A 21557-nucleotide genomic window follows, 5' to 3' on the forward strand; every position below is an offset into this window, starting at 1 on the left:
CGGACCGCCCCGGGCCGTAACCACGCCCCCGGGCCCGCCCCCAAAACGCTTCCGACACGCCCCCTAAACGCAGCGCGGCTCGGGCCCGCCCCCGACACGCCCCCTCAGAAAACCCCGGGACTTACGCGAGTCCCGGGGCTCTGCGCACGCCGGTAGGCCTATGTAAAATAGGCTCACCGGCGCGCAGGGCCCTGCTCGCCTAAATCCGCCCAGATTTGGGCGGATTTAGGCGAGCAGGGCTCTTAAAATCCGCCCCTTAGTGTAGAGTTCTAATAGGTTTACTGTACTTTGCAAGTGCTGGCGTTCTTTCTAGTAGAGTCAGTAGTTGTAAGAATTCTAGCAAACCAATGTGTGATCCCATGATCATGACTGTAACCCAGAAAAATATGATTCCCTACCTACCAAGCATTTAAGAAGTAAAATGTGTTGGGAATCCCGGCCGTGGGTCGCCGCAGCCGGGCTCCCTTACCTTTCCGGGCAGGCACCAGCTCCAGCTCTCCTCCGTGGCAGCATGGGGCAGGCTGCTCTGAGGCCCTGCCGTGGCGTTCCTCCCATGCGGCAGCAGTGGCGTAGCCAGAATTGATTTTTTGAGTGGGCACAAGGTTAACATAGGTGGGCACAAGGCATGCAGGTCTACTAGTTGTTTTCTTACTGATAAATAATGCCATATATACTGCACCCTAGAATGGCTTTCTAAGTAGTTTGCAACAGCCATTATGTGTCATGTATGAAACTTTAAAATAATTTACTTCAATTATTTCAAGTATAGAAAACAATCAAATCCAATCATATAATAAAACAAAAATTAATGTATTCTTTCATGAACCATCTTTGCAGAAACCCAGAAATCTTCATAAATACAATAAAATATAATTAATCATCAGAACAGGTGCAGCGCAGAGCTAGGGCAATTCACATTACAAGTAACATGAAAAAAAAAAATTCAAATTCTGGTGTAATCTCAGCAAAAAATAACCCTCCACTGCTATTTTGTGAAGTAACAAACTCTTGCAAAGAAAGAGGCATCTGGAACCTTGCCAAACAATCACAGCACTGACTCTCAGGATTCAAACAGCAACCTTATGAAAAAGCAGCAATGCAAATACTACACCAGGCCCTAGAACATTAATACATCACCTACGGGAATAACAGAACAGGCTGGACTACTACTACAGAGAAACTATATGCCAGAAATACTCATTTCTGTCACAAACAGGCAAAACTGAGACCGACCCTTACCTAATATAGAAATAATAGACTATAAATTAGAAACAGAAACATGTAGATAAAGCCAAAATAGAAAGCCTGAGAAACTAAAATGTCTGAACAGTGGAATACTTAAGAAAGAGCAAAATTCAAAAATATAAGAATGCACATTCCCAAAGATGACATATTTAAATTGCTAACATCTCTCTCTCTCTCTCTCTATATATATATATATTTTTTTTTACCTTTGTTGTCTGATCTTTGTATTTTTCTAATCAGTTGGTCCTGGTCTCTCTTTCCCATTTTTTCCCTTGTCGCTCATTTCCTAATTCCTCTTCAGTGTCTTTTCTACTACTGTCTTCTTCCCTTCCACACACACACACATATATACATAAATGCTTTCTCTCACAGACTCCCTCACACACTCAGGCTCTCACTCTCATATGCTCTCCCCCCCCCCCAAGCTCACATTCTCTGCAGACACACATACAAGCTCTCACTTTCTCACTCCTCCCCAGGCTTATATTCTTATGCACACACAGACGCACATCCAGGCACCCATTCTCATCCACACACACACAAACCCATTCTCCCATTCTCACCCACACATACACACATTTAAGGTCCCATTCTCACCCACACATACACACTTTCAAGCACCCATTCTTACCCACATATTCAAGCTTCCATTCTCACCCACACACACAAACCCAGGCTCCCATTCTCACCCATATATATACACATTCAAGCTTATTTATTTATTTATTTATTTATTTAACAGTTTTTTATACCAACCTTCATAGTGAATAACCATATCGGATCGGTTTACATTTAACAAGGGTATAAAAAAGGAGTAACAAATTCAAGTGAGCGAAAGATAAACAATAGGTAGGAATAAGTCAAAGTTACAATCAACAGGGAGAGAGAACTTGGAAGCTTGCAAGCAAGCTGGAAGGAAGGTAAGGCCGGAGATAAACCAGTGATACCATAAGCGTACGGTTACAAGCTTAGAGGTGTTTTAACCTGGGAGAGTCAGAGTCCATTCGTGAGTGTCAATGCCAGACCGGGTAAGAGTGAAGGGCAATTAGAGAATATCTAGTGGATCGGCGAAGGCTTGGTGAAAGAGCCATGTTTTAAGGCTTTTTCTAAAAGTTAAAAGGCAAGGCTCCAATCTGAGATTTGATGGGATGCTATATGTGGGTGATGCTATATGTGGGTGAGGATGGAAGCTTCCATCCTCACCCATATATTCAAGCTTCCATTCTCACCCACACACACAAACCCAGGCTCCCATTCTCACCCATATATACACACATTCAAGCTTCCAACCTCACCCACATATTCAAGCTTCCATCCTCACCCACACACATTCAAGACTCCATTCTCACTCCCATACACACCCAGGGTCCGATTTTCACCCACACACACACAACAAGGCTCCCATTCTCATCCTCACATACACATTCAAGCCTGTGCACAGTTTCCGCTTCCTCCCCCCAGAGCAGGAAGATCAGCTGGCCTCTCCTGCTGCCACTAGCCTCCTGCTATCTTCGGGCGTATGGCCGACCGATCTTCCTGTTTGGGGGGGGGGGCGGGGAGGAGAGCGGAAGCGCCGTGCACAGTTTCCGCTTCCTCCCCCCAGAGCAGGAAGATCAGCTGGCCTCTCCTGCTATCTTCAAGCCATACGGCCGACCGATCTTCCTGTTTGGGGGGGGGGGGCGGGGAGGAGAGCGGAAGCGCCGCGCACAGTTTCCGCTTCCTCCCCCCAGAGCAGGAAGATCAGCTGGCCTCTCCTGCTATCTTCAAGCCATACGGCCGACCGATCTTCCTGCTTGGGGGGGGGGGAGCGGAAGCTGTGCGCGGCGCTTCCGCTCTTCTCCCTCCCCCCCCAACAGGAAGATCGGTCGGCTGTACGCAGGAGGCCAGTGGCAGCAGGAGAGGCCAGCTGATCTTCCTGCTCTGGGGGGAGGAAGCGGAAATTGTGCGCGGCGCTTCCGCTCTCCTCCCCGCCCCCCAAACAGGAAGATCGGTCGGCCATATGGTTGTAGGACCGCTTCCCCACGTGTGCCGTGATGGCGTGCCAAGCATGGGTTCTCCTCTTCACTGTCGCGGGGATGGGATCCCGCGACAGCCTTGCAGTTCTGGTGTCAGTTGGGTGGGCCTGGGTCTAAATTGGGTGGGCAGCTGCTCACCCAGGCCCACCCGTGGCTACGCCACTGTGCGGCAGATGCCGCTGACTTCCTCCTGGTGCCCGCCCTTCTAGGCGCCTGCATGCAGCACTTGCCGCCTCTTAAAGGGGCCGCGGCGGGAAACCTCGGCCCGGCGCCCAATGATGACATCATCTTCCAGGGCCATTTAAGCCCAGCTCTCTGCACCATTCCTTGCCTTGGCAACGGGACTGCTCCTTGAAGTGTCTAATTGCTGCGTTCCGGTGTTCCTGTCTGCGATAGTTCCTGATCCTGAGTTCCTGCTTGTTCCTGATCGTCTGTTCCTGCCTGCTCCTGGACCCGTGGTCCCACTTCCTTCTCCTCCTGGTTCCTAGCCCTCGGATTGTCTTCTTGGTTCTGACTTCGGCCTGGTTTCCTGATTCTGCTGTCTGCTGCCCGTCCTGACTCTTGGCGTGTTCCTGGTTCCTGCTTGTCCGCTGCCTGCCCCGACCTCTGGCCTGGTTCCTCGTGTTGCTGCTTCGCTGCCTGCCCTGCCTCCTGGACCGTCCTCATTTCTTCGGACCTCCGCCAGCCTTGACCTGGACCTCTATACACTGCTTACTCTTGTGGTCATCTCTATGCCAGGAGACCCTCGCCTAAGTCCTGCCGGCCCCAGTACCCATGGGCTCAACCTGAGGGGGAACGAGGGTTGGTATAGGTGAAGTTCCTGTCGGGTCTCCTGGTCCTGCACCGCCTCCCGGCTGCACGGTCCACGGGGGGCCTTCCCTCAGTGGAGGTTCAGGCTGTCATGCCCGCTCAAGGGTCCACAGCGCTAACAAATGTAACCTCTTACAATATTAAAGTAGACGTGAGTTTTGAAGGAATTTAGCTACAGTTACAGAACAGAAATATAGCTTTTACATTAGTATAAATTGGTTAAAATCAAATCAGAAAAGTAGTCAGGTATAAATAATAACTTTATCAAGCTAACGAATTGTTTAAGATGCCAAGTTTTTGGGACTACTAAGGACCTTTCCTCTAGCAATGTCCAATGTAGAGATCACATTTTGTTGTTTTAAGTTCAATATCTCTGCTGCTTGGATGCTATTTATTTTCTGAAATTTGCAATCGCTGTAGACTTGGTTGGTGGCTTGTTACTTTTGAGGAGCCTAGGGGGCTGGTTACTTTCTATACTCTTAATTCACTGCTTCTAGATTTTATGATCTGTGCTATTTTTATAAACTAGAGGTTGTGTATTTTTTTTTCTTTTTTGAACGACAGGCTGCCTACATTAAGGGTAAATATAAGATTACTTAAAACTTTGACAATTGGAAAACTGGTGTCATTTTTTTAAAAGTGTTGGAAAAGCAGAATTCTATTACTGGAAATTCTCTGTTGGTCAATCAGCAACAAGTAATTTAAAAGAACATTGATTTAAGCCACAATAGCCTTTAGAAAAGGAGCGGTAAGGGATAGATGAGCCCTAAGAAAAAATAAACTTTGGTTCAGGTACTTTGGATACTTTGCTGAATTCATAATAGCCCAAAAGATCAGGTTTTAATTCTTAAAATAATTCCTTTAACAACAGAATGGTGCTTGCTTAAAGCAGTTCTATTAGATAAAAAAGTCTCTGAAAATCAAGAGAAAATGCATTCGCTTTTTTTGCCCCATCTGAAAGTAATGCCTACCTTAGGAAAGGCATGGGGTTATCAGCTGGAAATTATCACTGAGGGAAGGATGCTTGCAGGTTGGAATAAAAATATCCATATTCTCTAGAGAAGGGACCCTATGTGGTCTTTTTCTCAATGGATATATTTCTTCATCCTTCATTAGGTTATCTTCATATTACTCAATTACTGCACTAACTCAACAGGCAAGATCTAAGATCCAATTGTAGTTTAGAAAGCTAAACATGAATGACTTGCTATTGGGCCACAAGTGACACATACATTTTTGTTCTTTGATTTGCCAAAAAATAAAATAAAAAGACAGACAGATGCTTTCTGTAAAAGCATATTTTGTTTCTTTCATGCTGTCAGCCATATTCATACTTTTGGGGGGAAATAAAAAAAACATTAAAGTGCTCCTTTTGTACTTGCACAATGCATTATCACAGCATGTTTCATAGGACCTTTTCTGGAAGGGAGAGATTTAACTGCCAGAAAGCTTTCACTGATGACCGTTTATTGATGGTTAGAGCGGGCTAGCCTAGACCAGAAGTCTAGTACGAATCAGACAGGACTGTGGTAAAATATTAAAGGAATCAAGTGAACAGGGGAAACCATTGACACCCCTCAGAAATCAGAATACCTGACTTGCATGACTCATGCTTCTATTCCTCTTCTCCACCCTGTCTGGTTGCTGCTGCCATTGCTACTTCCAATCCTTCCCCTACAGCTGATCAATGCCCCAGAAGAGGTTTGTACACAGCCCATGGTAACATAGTAAATGATGGCAGAGAAAGACCATCTGGCCCATCCCATCTGCCCAGTTTTCCTGCTCATACTGCCAAGGATCCATCCCAGATGCCAGCCACAGTGTATGACCGTCTACAAGATTATTCCTTTGCCAGGAAAGTCTTAACTTCCTCCATTGTACTTCACCATCTTAGGTAGAATAGAATATAAAAGCCAAACTTTCTGGGGATGTGCACATTCTTTTGTTTCTTTTCGTGATAACGTGCGCCATTTCATTTAGTCAGCAATAATTTCAATGCACATTAAACGAAACACCACACGCTATTATGAAACAAAACTCAATGAAATGAAAAAAAAAAACCAAACTAAAAAATAAAAAACAACAAAAGTGTGGAAACCTGCTTTGTTCCTTCCAGCACCTACCTCTCTCATGTCTAACCACAAAGTTCTATAAAATCTAAATAGCCAACAATATTTGTGTGGCTGTTGCCTAAACATCCGGCCTCCTATGTCCCCTACGTAGCCTGCCAGACAGACCCAGCTACATGAATGCCTAGGTGGGACTGTTCTCAGCCCCACTGCCAGTCCTGTTCCAGAAAGCAGCACCACGCACATATCCCTGTTGGCACACTAATCAAGCAGAGGTGAGACCAGGCAGGCGCATGATGGCAATTCAACAATACCTCTTGCAACTGATGCTCTGGAGGGTTGCTACTTTTATGAAAAACAGAAAAAGAAAACAAAAAACAAGAGGATGATCTATACAAATGTTATGGAAGTTATTGTAAACCTAGTTGTGCTGCAATGTTGAATGCAAGCAGGATTTCTCTCCGCTATTTGTCAAGGAAACACTTGTTTTTCAAGTGTTTGCTGCTATTGTACAGAGCTGCTTTTCTCAAATATCCAGAAATGAATCCACTCATCTCCAGAAAAGATGCATCCTTGCCACTACATGAAGCGTTTGGCGTTTTTATGTTCACAAGCAAGACAATACACTTTTTATCCCTACTAATCATGGTTACCAGGACTGGAGGGGGCAGGACCATCTCTAAACTTACCAATGACCTGTGCAAAAAAGTGAAATTGGCATCTCCCCACTAGGGATGTGCATTTGTTTCATTCATTTAATTCGTTTCATACGTTTCCCATTACATGTCAATTAGATGTGCATTCGTTTCATATGTTTCGTACGTTTCATATTACAGGCTTGTATAGGAAACATATGAAACGAATGCACATCCCTACTCTTCACCCTCTTGGCAATAGCTCTGGCACAGCACTCCCTCCTTCAGCAGTGGTAATGGCTCCAGCACAGTATATCCATCTATCCAAACCCTACATACACCTCCTTCTCTTCTCCCCAGCAGCAGTATCTTCCTTGCTACAATGCCCAAAATCCCCTCTCTCCCCCTTCTTGCTGAGTAGCATCCCCCTTCTTTTTCTTCTCTCCCCTCCTCCCTGCAGACTGATCTTTGATATATCACAACCGACAGAAGCTTCGTTCCTGAGTCTCCTGCTGGTAGACATCATACGGAAGGGTGCAGGTAGCAGTGGCCACTCTCTTCAGCATGGTGCTCTGTGCAGCCGCACAGGTTGCAGACCTAGCAAGAGAATATGTCACAAGAAGCCAACAAAAATCCATTCTCTTTCTTCTTTTGGAAGCTGATGCTACTGGATCTTAAAAGATAGGTGTACATTTTTTCACATAAATATGTATGCATGCTGGCATTTACAAGGTGCATCATGATTATCTGAAAGTCTCTTTTGGGTCATATTTGAGCACTAATTGGTGTAGATCTGAGACTGATTGAAGTATGCATATGCACTTAAATATTTCATATAGTGTTGTGAATTGTTGAAGGGAAAATGGAAAAATCTGTTAAACCAGTGAAATAAAATTTAAGAGCATGTGAAATTAGTATTTTGTTGATAACATTGGAATTACAAGTGATAGTCCGACTGCTACATCTAAAGCTGTTTTACACACAAAAGTCCACTTTGATAATTATCCCAGTAAATCTACCCCACACAAGTTATACCTATTTGGGGTGCAGAAGTTTCCTAAAAGCGTATGCACATATAGTCGAATTTTATAAAATATGCATGTAAATCCAAACCCCTACCCAACTCCAGCCCCAGCAATGCTTCTACCCAGTGCTGATAACTTACGTGCAAACATGGCATATGCGTGCACGTTTACATGCATATCTGGCGACTGCTTTTGTAGAAGGCCACTTACATGCAACCCCCTTTTCAGTGGAAGTCCTGAATATGGGGTACACAGTTATCCCCGGGACCATGTTCTCCCAATTATCTCTATTCTCACACCAAAGCAAGCCACTTGCCCCGGGGTTCTTGCCAGCGGGGAGGAAGATTTAACCTCCGGGGCCTTAGCCTTGACACATAGTCTCTCAGTCTTTTTCCTTGCAGATGTATTCACAACTGGCATGACCTTGCTTTAGAGCACCTCTGGCTCTCAAAGAAGACATAGCACACACTGGTGGGGTGTGCCAAAAATAAATTTACTGTAACTAAAAAATACCTTCAGTGCAATTAGCAAACAAAAGCTCCAGCTGATCATCTCACAAAATTAACCAAATCCAAGATGTATCTTTTATATCAGTTCTTTGTGTTGAATCAATGTCCCTTAGGTGTCAGGCTCTAGAAAACAAATCCAACGCTCCTGAATGACAAAATGTGGGCTCCTAGTGGGGAGTGGGATCCATCTCTTTCTCTGATATTACTCTTGGACCACTGGATTTAGAAGTCCCAAAATACAAAAATTACAATTTTCTCTCCTTCTCATGGTCAGGAATAGGTGGCAAAAATTCCTACAAATAGAAGATCACAGGTCTTTTCAAGACTGCAAGACATTGCTGTCCCTCCTTTGCGTGACAGGCTGGAAATCACAGCTCCTTATCCTGACCTCCTCCAGGAAGGGAGGAGAATGCTTCTGAAACAGAAACGGGTTCCACATAAAAATACTAAAGGCTTTAGAACCAACTCTCTTCTTTTACTTCTCGAGAAACTCCATGCCAGACCAGGAGCTACTGGTCAGAAATATGTCTGTTCCTCTGGTATCAGACTGTGGGGCCTAAAACGGTAAATCACTTCAGCAACTTGCCAGCTTATTTGAACTCTAACAAAAACTGCCACACTATTCCTCATGCACTGCCAGGTTTTATGCAGGCTTACCGATCAATCCAGGCATCTTCACAGGAGGTGTCTACAAGGGATGGTCTGCAAAATGATAACTCTTATCTAAGATCCTAGCCCAGATTTATGGTAGGGAACTTTATTTAGACAGAGACTGAAAGGGTCTCTACATTGTCTCCCACCCAGAAAAGAAAACATTTTTGGTGACAGGACGTTGACACAGAAACATTTTTTTCAGGTCTAGTCTTACAAACAATAATAAATTGCAACCATTTTGAAAATTACAGGTATAATAATAGTTGTTCAAGATCCAAATGCAGGCTGCATCCAGCAACGACTTTCAATTTGAAACACTTTTCACATTACTCACACACATGCACCGGCATAAATATATACAACACTTTAAACATTAGAATACTTTCCATATTTCCTTTGACACCTTTGTAGTTCTCCACAATGGAAACCTTTACCAAGCTTTCTAGACATCATTCCCAACCTTATGGGTACTTTTATAGCCCACTACCTGTCACAACCAGCTCACTGGGTAACACTACTGGTCCCTCCAGCATGCCTTCCATATCTGCACATCTGCAGCAGAAAAAAAGCACATCACATCACAATATCAACATTTTTTTCTCTTATTTGAATGAAAAATTGTGAAATATCTCCTCACACATATTGGCCCTTGGGAGTTCCTTGGGCTAGGGAACATGGTTCTCCATTAGACCTGTGGAAGCATGTTAGACCACTACTCACCCAAAAACTACCACCACTTTCACATCAGAAACAGAAGCTCCAGTGTAGATGACCCTGTAAAGAAACAAAATGGTTAAAAGTAGGGATGATCCTAGATGCATGGATCCCACCTGAAAAAGAATAAACTGATTATACCATTTATCATTTAAGAGAAATTCATGGAACACCATTTTATAAAACATTTTATAATTTTTATAGAAGGATTTTTTAAATTTATTTTATTTTTCCAAATACTTCACTCATCTGCATGGCAGAAAGAACAACACATTTCCACAGCAAGTCCACAGCCAACTTCTGGTTTTCTAGGTCACAAGGTAGACTAGGCTATCTAGTTGCTTGGAGAAAAGTACATAAGGTAGAAACCACCCTCCCACATCAGGATTACCAAATGTAACTCTTCACAGCAGCATTTCAACCACAGTTCAACAAACAACAAGAATAACACAGAAATATTGTTCACTTCCAGCCCCCTTAAAAAATGGAAACCGTTCACTCTGACACTACTCTGGTTCCTTTTTACTCTCAAAAGGAGCTCTGGGTGAGGCTTTTTGATTGTTGTACCATTAAGCAACAGGCATTCCATCTGATACCTACTGAGTGCAACATCCCTCAGATGGTAAATGGCCGCATTCTTGTAGATGATCTTTTCCCTCACCTCCATTTGCTTGTCAAACTCGCAGGGGTAGTCAAGGTGAGAGTGACAAAACTGGTATCAGTAGAATCCTTGAGAATGCACTAGTCTGCATGCTCCCAGATCCATTCTTCCCAGTGTCGTTCTACAAAGTTCATCAATAGATTAGTAATTTGCTCGGCCAAAGAGGCACAGGTGGCATTTTGTTGAGGCTCCAATGCACTGGAAACCACCCATGACTGATCTCTCACTGCTTGTGTTATGGACTGGTCTAGCAATCCTTCTCCCTCAACTGTCCTGGGGAATCATCCCCGGATGAAAATCCTGAGCTGGATTGCTGAACAGGAACCTCCATGGCCAAATAAAATTCTTGCATATTGGTAGGCCCTTTCATAGTAGGCTGCACGTCAGAGTAACCACTGAGAAACTGTCATGAGAATACCAGGTGCTGACAGCAATGTTCCACTCGTGGAAATCTTTACTCCATCCAACTAGTCTTTCCCGCTTGCCGTGGGGACAAGGAACTTGAAGATCCATTGGAGGAGCAAGTTCACTTCCCCTCTTTGTCAAAACAGAAGGTTGGCAGGTAGGGCATCAGTCCCAAACCTCATAGGCACTTTCATAGCCCACTACTTGTCAGACAACCAGTCCATGGGGAAAGGAAGTTGTAAAACTAGGGTTCATGATAAGAAACTCCAAGGGGAAAGACTCAAGAAATATTTGTTCAAAGAAACTGGGGTGGATGCATGGAATGCCGTCCCAGAAGACATTTTCAAGACAAGAACGGTAATGGAATTCAAAAGGGCATGGGACAGAGGATCCCTACTGGCTAGAGAATATTAATGAAGAAATGGGGTAACTTCTGTCACAACTAAAGTTTACATTTCTGCTTGAGGGTAATCAGCACAAAAGGGCATGAGGGTAACCTGCATGGAGCAGCAGTTACTACCCTAAAAAAAACTTGCTGGGCAGACTAGATGAACCATTTTGGTCTTTATCTGCCATCATTTACTAGCTTACTATGTAGGTTACCTATTTTTTTTTTCTTTTCTGTTTCACAAAATATAAAACGCACGAAAACTTGCCAGGCAAAAAAGAATCCTCACCGCAAAGAAATCCAAAGAAACATAAATCAACCCTAAACAGAAAAAGAAGAAAATCCAAACCAGTTCTGAAAAAGAACTAGGGAAGGGGAAATAGAAGCTGTTTCCACCTGACATTTCATGCCCTGCTTTAATGAACCCAAATGCAAAAGATACCAAACAGATAACACAAATGCCTCACGACATATCAAAGACTGAGTTTACACAACTGGGGCCAGAGAAAATGTAGTTGGGTATCTACAAGCACGGTACACATTTTTTCATCCGTTTCCATAGTCACTTTCTACAACTATAGCTTTTTATGAACAAATTATACAGAGTACTGTATGTCGCTGCTACAATCAAAATCTCATACATATCGTATACTGATAAGCGCTGAGGAAATGAACCTTCTGACGCAGGATATCATTCCAGCTGCTCCAATTTTCTTCAATCAACCCAGCCATGCTTTCCTGTTTACAAAGCAGTTGCTACACATTTCTTTACAGCTCCGTGCGGTAAGCCGGTTTTGCAAAGCTCGCTTCTAACTTCTAAATGTCAGCATGCAGCGGCATCCCAAGCCTCCTCTTCCTAAAAAAAACACAACAAAAAAACCCTAAAATCCAAAACATGAAAGCCATTAGTCCATTGCTCCCTTTCCGTGGGCTTTTTCGGGGAGCAGTGGGTCAGACATGGTCAGTCTCACACCTTTTGGCTCTCCCCCCCCCCTCCGGCTGCCTCGCTCTATGCCTCCCACGCTCCGGTTGCCAATTGCAAGGCGATCGCCATCTGAAGCAGCCTCTCTCTCACACTTCACTACCAGGTCACAGGGGTGGCTCAAGATAATCTGCTGCCTGAGAGGAGGGATGAGATTGCACCCCCCCCCCCCCTCCACAAATGCATAGGTCTGATTACTGGAGGGGGCCTCTTTCAATGATTTGATATGTTGGGGATGGAGGAAAGGCAAGGTCAGGGTTCCTGGAGGAGAGGCACAGTGTCAGTGATAATATTTTTAGGGAGCTGGCAACTCTACCACCTGCCTCCCACAGATCCCCAGCATATGCCCCCCTGGGTATTTGGCAGGTGGGTGAATGATGGAAGTCACTCTCTTGGGGCTCGTGCAAGAGTATTATGTACCCTAGTCATACCTTACAATCTTGTGTCCTCTCCCCATACAGAATTAAAAATTATGCATTTATTTTAAAATTTCTTATTAACCAAGTCCCAATCCAAAAAAAAAAAAGATTTTTCATGAAAAAGGGCATTCAAAGTACAGACTTTTGAGATAAAAATATCACTTACAATAATATGTACTGGAGAAATTACTTGCCTGATAATTTTGTTTTCCTTAGTGTAGACAGATGGACTCAGGACCAGTGGGTTTATGCTCCCCTGCCAGCAGATGGAGACGGAGTAAGCTGCCGTCACAGTATATATATTCTTGCAGTGACCCCAACCTGCCAGTATTCTCTTCAAAAGCAACTATGGACAGACTAGCAAAATCTTGATTAAAAACAAGCAACCATAAATAAACTCAACCAACAAGAAACATTGATCTCAACCAACAAGAAACACTGAACTCAAGTAAGAAAGTAGGTACCCCAATCTAAGGACTGGATGAACACTTACTAGAAATCCTTTGGGACCCAGAACCCCACAGGAGGACTATTGACACAATCATTCAGCAGCTGAGGGCAGGAAGCTGAGTCCATCTGTCCTCGCTAAAGAAAACAAAATTATCAGGTAAGTAATTTCTCCACTTCCTAGTGTGTAGACAGATGGACTCAGGACCAGTGGGATGTACCAAAGCTACTTCCAAACAAGGTGGGAGGTTTCCCGCAATCCTATCAACACCGCATTTGCAAAGACTGCATCCTCCTGGGCCTGCACATCCAGATGATAAATCCTGGAAAAAGTATGTAAGGATGACCACGTTGCAATTCAGCATATATCGTCGGGAGACAATAATTGAACCTCCACCCATGACACTGCCTGAGCCCTAGTGGAATGAGCCCGAATCTGAGTAGGCAACAGCTTATCAGCATCCACATACGTGGCCGTGACCACCTCCTTAATCCAGCAAGCTTGTGACATTCGACGCGCAGAACATATATCCACCAGGAACACTGTCTACAAGGTCAAAACCGCAAAAAAAGGCTATGCAGCAGTCGGAAAGTAGGACCCGTCAAGAAATCCAGCACCAAATTAAGACTCCACAATGGAACTGGCAACCTCAAGGGAGGCCAAAGATGCTTTACTCCCTTCAAAAAACAGGCCACATCAGGATGACATGATAAGGAATCACCATTCAATCTATTGTTTTTGGTTACACTCTCTGGTTCAATTCCCCAATTCGATGTAAACCGATCTGATATGGTCTTCAACCATGAAGGTAGGTATAGAAAAGTGTTAAATAAATAAATAAATATGTGTTCCCTCCGGTCCCACTAATCGGTCGAATGTTTCCGAAATGCACTGCAGACAAGTCAGTTCTCATCCTCATAGTTCCAGCATGGCCCAGGCAACCATGGTATGCCTACCTCATGCATCTCATCACACAACCTCCGATCTTGCTTCAAAATCTTTGACACGGTGAAGCACTCCATCCTCATCAAACGTCTATCAGACATTGGTATATCAGGAACAGCCTTAGACTGGTTCAAGTCTTTTCTCGATAATAGAATATTCAAGGTTAGAGTAAATAATATAGATTCACACCCAGTCAAAGCCACTCTTGGAGTCCCTCAAGGATCCTCGTTATCCCCAACATTATTTAACATCTATCTTCTACCCCTCTGCCAACTCCTCACTAACTTAAAGGTTACGTATTACATTTACGCTGACGATGTCCAAATCTTGATACCAATCTCGGAATCAATAGCAAAAGCATTCAATTTTTGGAACAACTGCCTATAATCCATAAACACACTCCTCACCAACCTTAATTTAGTACTTAACACTGCAAAAACCGAACTACTGCTCATTACCCAGGATGAAAACCCACCATCAACTCAACTGAACTCGACCCCACATGTAAGAGACCTAGGAGTAACCATAGACAATCGGCTGAATTTAAAAAAATTCATCAATAATACTACAAAAGAATGTTTTCACAAATTACATATATTAAAAAATTTGAAACCTCTTCTCCACTTCCAGGACTTCCGTACAGTCCTCCAAGCTATCCTATTTTCAAAAATCGACTACTGCAACTCCATTCTAATCGGCCTTCCAGCAATCACGACAAAGCCATTACAAATGCTACAGAACTCTGCAGCCAGGATCCTAACCAATACCGGCAGAGGTGAACACATCACTCCTATACTTAAGAGCCTTCACTGGCTCCCCATTAAGTTCAGAATTATATACAAAGTGCTAACTATAATACACAAAACCATCCACTCACAAACTACACTCGAATTAACTTGCCCTCTCCGATCTCAATCAGCCTCCAGACCCATTAGAACAATGTATTTAGGCACCCTTTATGTACCCCCTGCTAATTCCTCAATGAAGAAACGTGCCTTCTCGATTGCTGGTCCCAATCACTGGAACAATCTGCCTTCGGACCTGCGCTTAGAACCATGCCTGCAGACATTCAAGAAGAAACTGAAAACCTGGCTCTTCACCGAAGCCTTCACTTAAATTCCCATGCTACCAATAAAGTACCACACTACCTATAATGTAACAAACATATTAATGTTTCACTTGTATATTACGCCATGTTCAATGTATACTCATTCATTAATTGTTCTCTATAAAAATCTAATGCTTAATTCATAATACTCCTTGTTTAATGTATACCTTATTTATTAACTGTGCACCGTTGATTGTTTACTGTTCTATGTACACCATGTATATGGTAATTCTAATGCTGGTTATCTGTAAACCGAAGCAATATGTACTAGTACATGATCTTCAGTATATAAAAGTCTTTAAATAAATAAATAAATAAATAAATAAATAAATAAATAAATAAAACAAGGTGGGCCTCCTAACACAAGAAAGGGGGACACTACTTCATTCAGTGTAAGACTCCCTTCATTTGACAATATGGAAATTGAAAGGGAAGTACTGAGTCATCTTCCTATCCCAATGGAAATACAGGATATTCTCATTTACTCAAGAAAGTCATCCACAAGGAAGAATTATGCGGCTAAATGGCATAGATACCGCCATTGGTGCATGTCAGCATCACTCAATCCCTTCAAGTCCTCACTGGAACAATTGTTAAAATATCTGCATTTGCTGTACACTTCTGGGCTGGAGGTTTCATCCAGAGTCCACCTCCATATCCACACACCCCTTAATATCTCGCTTCATGAAGGGTACCTTGAGACTTCGCCCTCCGATCTCATGGTCACCCATCCCTTGGGACATAAATGTGGTTCTGGAGACATTGATGCTTTCGACTTTTGAACCAATACAAACATCCTCTTTACAGTTTGTCATGTGGAAGGTATTATTCCTGGTAGCAATAACTTCAGCAAGGTGGGTTAGCGAGCTTCAAGCACAAGTTCACTACCTGCCTTATCTACAATTCTACCATTTCAAGGTCACCTTAAGGCCCATCTATCCTTCCTTCCAAAAGTAGTCTCGGCCTTTCATCTCAAACAATAATGTTACCAACATTCTTTCCTAAGCCACATGCCTCCAAACGGGAAGCTCTACTCCACACGTTGGACTGCAAAACGGTGCTAGCCTACTATAAGCAGAGAACTCATGCTCCAAACAGGCACTCACAACTCTTTCTTTCCTTCAACCTGAATGCCTCGGGGTTGCCAGTAACCAAGCAAACACTAGCACACTGGCTTACCCAAAGCATCCACTTTTGTTATTCTTCTAGATCAGAGAGCCTAGAATTGAAAGTGAAGGCACATCAACTACGGGTGGTGGCTACTTCAATTGCCCATTTTTGACATGCTCATTCAAAACGTATGCAAGGTAGGATATTTGGTCATTGCTGCATACTTTCACATTTCATTACTGCCTTCATCAACACGCCAGTTCAGATGCGGCCATGGGGCAGGGGATTCTGCATTACGCTACTAAGTCTTAAGACTGTGCACCACCCACAGGGATCCGCTGCACAGATGTTTGTGGGCATGTCCGGGAAGACGAGGACATTTCTAATCGAACATGATACTGTGCTTCGTATTCCCTAGCTGGGGACTCCCAGACAGCATGGCTAATTCAGCCTGCTTATCTGCGGGGGGGAGGGGGGGGGCAAGGTAATGTGCCTGAAGATCCAGTTACACATACCTTCCACCTTCATGCTTGTCGAAGATTTCTGTATGTAGACCCTGCTCTGCAAAGGCGTCCTCTGGCTGTCCATTTTTTTGTGCTGGCTGGGTGGGCTGCAGTATGACGCAGCTATTTGTCATCGAAGCGAGAGGGTATACCCATTGCCTCTACCAGCTGCTGGTTTTCTATCAAATCTTTTAAGACCTGGGGCATCCTGGGTGTGAATAGATACCTGGCTAACGCGATGCCTTACTCTCCGGATGAACCTCTCCTCCACCACTCCGTTCTGGGTGTGGAGGAGCTGGGATGCTGGCTGACCGATCCAGAGTGACAGAAGTCAGAAACATGCTGAGGACACTACTCACAGTAAAAGGGTGGTTCCTCCAGCTGGTTAGAGGCTTGATGTCAGTCAGCACGTTTGCTCAATTAGAGGGCTCTGCAGGCTGGGGGGTCCCTGTCCAACCACAACTCCTCCCCCCCCCAATCCTGCATATAGGGCCTAGGCTGCCACAGGAGGAGCCCTTTAAGTCTCAGCCTCCCCATACCCACAGCCTTAGTAGGCTGGGGGAAATTGCTCCAGAGCTCTTCTGCACTGTGCTGCAGAAAAAGCTCTACCTACTGGTGTTCCACTACTGGTGCTCCCTCTCCCATCCTGACACACCCTAGCAGGATGTGTTGGGAGGTGAGGATGGTTACCAGTGGATGTCGTTCGACTCGTTGTTGGCCAACGCTCCGCATCAGGTGCCGCACATTGATCCTCCCCTTGTGTCGCATTAGGCGCCTCGGCTCGGCCCCCCCCGTCGATACACCTAACGCAGGGGCATCTGTTTTCCTTTGCTCTGCGGCATCCGAAACTGTTAGGCCTTGTCAGGTTTTTTTTTTTACCACCGACATTACCTCCAGATCTTTTCAGTGATTTTGGTCCCTGGGTCTTCCTTGAGGATGGCTCCAGGGAGGTGGCCCATTTGTGACGATCCGGTCTCCTGGCTCAGAGAAGATTGTGCGGAGCGCTGGGTGGGGGAGTAGGAGCCCAAAGATACCCCCTCTAATTCCGAAGTCTGGCAATCTTCGTGGCCTGCTGACACTGGGCCCGTGGGGACATCCTGCCACAATCCCGGCAGGATGCCTGATCATGGTCCGGCCCCAGGCATACGTAGCAATAATTATGCCCGTCGGTGACGTGCATAATTTTGCCACATTGGCAAAACAAAGCCTGGGGTCTTCGGAACCATTATAGCATTGAAAAGTGCTGTTTGGGGGGTCACCAAGGTGAAGGAGAGGCAGAGAGAAAACCAGCGAGGCGAGGAGAGAGAAGAACCTGCATCCATTAGCTGCACAGGAAAGCGAAAAAACTGGGGCGATGCAGGCAGGCGCGCAGGAAGGGACCGCGCAGGTGTGCAGTAGCAATACTTTTAACATTCTAAGAGAAGTTCCCGCCTTGGACCGCCAGGGGGTGTTCCAGACAGCATAGCTTATCTGTGGGAAAACTAGTGTTTCCTGCCCACCCAGAAAAAAAAATCCAGTGGCTTTTTCTGGGTTGGGGAGAGAAATTCTGGGTTGAGCTCAGAGGCTTGAAGCCGTACCACAGCATGCTGCTCACCGGCTGGTTCACCACTAAGACCCTCCCCCACTGTAAAACACTAGTCACAGCAAGTCCTTCCACGACCTCAGGAGAACCCTCTCTCCAAGCTCTAGCCAACTGATCGAGGCCATGGCGTCTGCAATGGACATGTAGACCTCCTTAAGTAGTTTGGAGACTCCTTGCCCCATGAGAAGTTCTCAAGCTGGCGAGGAAGTGTGTCCTCCCACTGTGGTTCTATCAGAACGCCTGTGAATTTGGCGGAGGATGCTGCAAAGTAAACCCCCCTGGCAGAATTGTTTCCTGTCCAAGTCAGCCAGGTCCAGAGCCACAAGCAGTACGTCGTTGGCATAGGTAGAAAGGGTCTCCTGCAAGTCGAGACCTCGTCACACTAGCCCGGCGAGCTACCTGTGTAGCAAGCACAGGAGTGGCTTGATGGCTACTGCGTACAGTTATCCCGACAAGGGGAGCTCTTGACAATCTCTCTGCCCAAATGTCAGAACTGCCACCAAGGACCAGTTCACTTTGACCACACACTCTGCGCTCGAGTATGGGAGGCAGGGAAGTCCCATGAATTGGGGGCCAAACCCGAACGCATTCAGGGTTCCCATGAGGTAAATGTGATCCACCCTACCGAAGGCCTTCTCCTGATCGAGAGACAAAAAGGCCATTGACAGGTCAGACCTATTAGCTAAGTGTATTAAGTCCTGGACCAAAAAAAAAAAATTATCAAAAATAGTCTGACCTGGAACCACGTAGGATGGATCACCTTTGAAACAACACGGAAGCCAATCCAACGTAGCAAGAAAGCAACCAGAACAAAAGTAGATCTTTGCTAAAAGATGCTTTATTAATACGAACAGTAGAACACAAATGCCCGACTCGGGGCGAGTTTTGCCTGTGCAATGTGGGCTGCTTCAGGGGCTATGCAAATAAATAAATAAACAAATAAATAAATAAAATAGCAAAATTAAAATTACATAATTTTTTTTTTAATTAAAAATTAAAACAGTAATATAATAATAAAATAATAAATTAAGAAGCACACACACATAATGCAAATCAAGACATCAAAAACGCTTTGTTGACCATAGTGAGTGCACGGATAAGAGGTCAGCCTTTCTGTACATCCTGCCGGCGAAAATGACATTCCTAGGGCTTACCGCTTTGGCTAGGGCCAAAATGAAATCATTTATGTCTGGGGAGGCTAGCATGGGGCACTGAATGCCCTGTTTTAAGGACAGGCCTGATCCTCCCCCAGCTGCGGACACGAACATGTCAATGTCTGGACTGGCAAGGAGGCCAGGGGGCGGGGGGGGAATGGGGAAAATGGCTGCTGCAGTGTAACTTGGTTTTCCCTTTTGCTCCTCTGCGGGTGGACATAGGGGCAGTGCTGCCCTTCTCCCCATATTTGGCCGAGTTGATGGGGAGGTGGGGGGGGGGGGGGGAGGGGATTGGAAGGTGTCCGTGACCTCACTTGGTGGTTGGAATTGAGGGGCAAGGGTGAGGCTGGAGCTCCTGCCTTGGTCGTTGGTTTCTGGGGTGGAATAAGGCTGTGAAGCTAGAGCTCCCACCCTGGCCACTAGTTCTGGGGTAACCTTTTTAGGTATTGGCTTCAAATGAAGGGCCTAGAAAAAAGGATGGGGGAACTTAAGAAGAAGTAAGGCTTCTATAGCCCCTAATAGTAAAGGGTAGAATTAGAAGGGGAAATCAAAATCGTGAGAGGGAGGGGTTCACAGCACCCACTCTCCTTTTTATCTCTTCTCTCAGTCCCCTCCCCTTACTTTAAGGAGAGGGTCTAGTAAAGAGGGGGGACCTTCTTCCTTCAGAGAGTTAGGATAAAAGGAAAAGAGAAAGAAAAGGAAGGCGGAAAATCTCCCTTCTCTGCTCTTCACAGCACAGCAGGGTAGGAGAAAGCCAAAGGAACCAAAAGAGGCTTTAATTTATGAGGCAGGCGCTAGCCAACACCTGGGCTGATGCTGGCTCAGGAGCCAATACAATAAAAACTCACAGTAAAATGGGCACACGTGTTGAGCGCCCGTTTTCCTAATGCGCGCACATCCTCAGCTCCCGGGCGCCTGATGCAATAGGCAAATGAGCTGCCGTGTTAAAAAAGGGTGCCCTGGAGAAAACTGTGCATCCCCAGCACGTCCTTGGCATCGGGCGCCCAGGAAACGTTCCTCTGTGCGGATTAGGAAAACGGATGCTGAATACAAGCATTCGCTTTATCCGGCTACAGGCACAATATACACGGCCTGGAGCGTGTATATTGTGTGCCCAGAATTTTTTTTTCCCCTCCTTTTCATTTTGTCATGATACAGCTGCCAGTGGTTCCTCCGACTTAGTATCATTGCGAAACTAAATAGGAGACATCACAGAAAACAGGAATTTTTGTTTTTTTTTGGAGCCCTTGACACAGTGGTCCCCAAACCTGTCCTGGAGGGCCACCAGCCAGTCGGGTTTTTGGGATATCCTCAATGAATATGCATGAGAGAAAATGCCAGTCGGGTTTTTGGGATATCCTCAATGAATATGCATGAGAGAAAATTTGCATGCACTGCCTCCATAATATGCAAATTTTCTCTCATGCATATTCATTGTGGATATCCCAAAAACCCGACTGGCTGGTGGCCCTCCAGGACAGGTTTGGGGACCACTGCCTTGACACGTGGCAAAGCTTAGCGCCAGCTCTGGGGCTGGCATTAAATTTGCCACATTAACAAGGTTGCGTTGGGTGAGCGGTAATTTATTGCATCACGGGGCAATAGCCAATAGCCTCGCCTACATGGAAATGATGTAATGAGTGCCATTAGCCACGCACTGATTCCCTTATTGCAATGGTCTCCAACCCTGACCTGGGGGCCCACCAGCCAGTCCGGTTTTCAGGATAGCCACAATGAATATGCATGAGAGAAAATTTGCATGTCATGGAGGCAGTGCATGCAAATTTTCTCTCATGCATATTCATTGTGGCTATCCTGAAAACCCGACTGGCTGGTGGGCCCCCAGGACAGGGTTGGGGACCACTGCCTTATTGCATTGGGGGGGGGGGGGGGGGTTATGGATGCACTAGGCTGGGCGCACTTTATTACATCGGCCTGTCAGTTTGCAGATTGCCTGTGTGAAATGGGGCGGGGGGGAGGAGGGCGATGTAATGCGGGATGTGCAGTGCAGAGAGAAAAATAAAGAGAAAAGCACAAGGATTAAACCATAACCCAGTTTAATGGATATTCTGGAAAAAGGGGGGAGGCGGGAGCTGAACTGTCCAAACTTAAAGGTGAGATGCTGAAGGGAGGCACAACGTCTAGCGAGGGGGGCAGAAGGAAAATAATGCAGCAT

Source organism: Rhinatrema bivittatum, chromosome 9 (genome assembly GCF_901001135.1).
Source record: "Rhinatrema bivittatum chromosome 9, aRhiBiv1.1, whole genome shotgun sequence".
In the NCBI taxonomy this organism is placed as follows: Eukaryota; Metazoa; Chordata; class Amphibia; order Gymnophiona; family Rhinatrematidae; genus Rhinatrema; species Rhinatrema bivittatum.